The sequence below is a fragment of the Pteropus vampyrus genome, unplaced genomic scaffold (genome assembly GCF_000151845.1).
Source record: "Pteropus vampyrus isolate Shadow unplaced genomic scaffold, Pvam_2.0 Scaffold18, whole genome shotgun sequence".
Taxonomy (NCBI): domain Eukaryota; kingdom Metazoa; phylum Chordata; class Mammalia; order Chiroptera; family Pteropodidae; genus Pteropus; species Pteropus vampyrus.
The window spans coordinates 759,655-760,390 of NW_011888799.1; positions in this window are offsets into that span (position 1 = coordinate 759,655).

Sequence of the window (736 nt, forward strand, 5' to 3'; positions counted from 1 at the left end):
TGTGTCCCGATTTGGGATTCAGAAAACACATGCCTGTTTCTTTGGGACCAAGCTCTTGGTTTGCTCAGGGGAATCCTGGGACATGGGACTTTCAGTAGTAAAACTAGGGAAGTCCCAGGTCACCAGGACTGTTGGTCACCAGGGTGGTTCTCAGCTTGAGCTGCTCAGTAGTGTCACCTGGAATCTTTAAAAAATACCCATGAAAAATAAAATAAAAAATAAAAAAACAGTGCCTCTAGCCATCATCGAAGATTTCTGATTTAATTGGTCTGGGTTGGGGAGGCATGGTTATGTTCAGGAATACCCACATGAATCTAATGTGCAGCCTGGATTACTCGGATGAAGAAGAAAAAGCAAATGACTATTGATTGAGCACCTATCAAGTGCAAGGCATGATAATAATAATCATGATGATGATAATGATGATGATGATGATGATGATAAATAATAATAAACATCTACTGGGCCAGGCACTGAGTGATATGTGTTTTACATGGGTTACTTCATTTTACCCTCAGGAGTTATAATCCCCATTTTCCAGATGGGGACATCGGGCCTTAGAATGGCTTAGTCATTGGCTCAAGGTCACACAGCGGGTGGATGGCAGAGCTGGGTTTTAACCTGGTGCACTAAGGTCAGAGCTCTTTCTGTCAGGTAGCAGAGCTCAATACAGGAAGATTATATTCTAGAGCAATAAGGCAAGCAAGAAGGGGAGTCCAGAAGGAGAGGAAAAGGA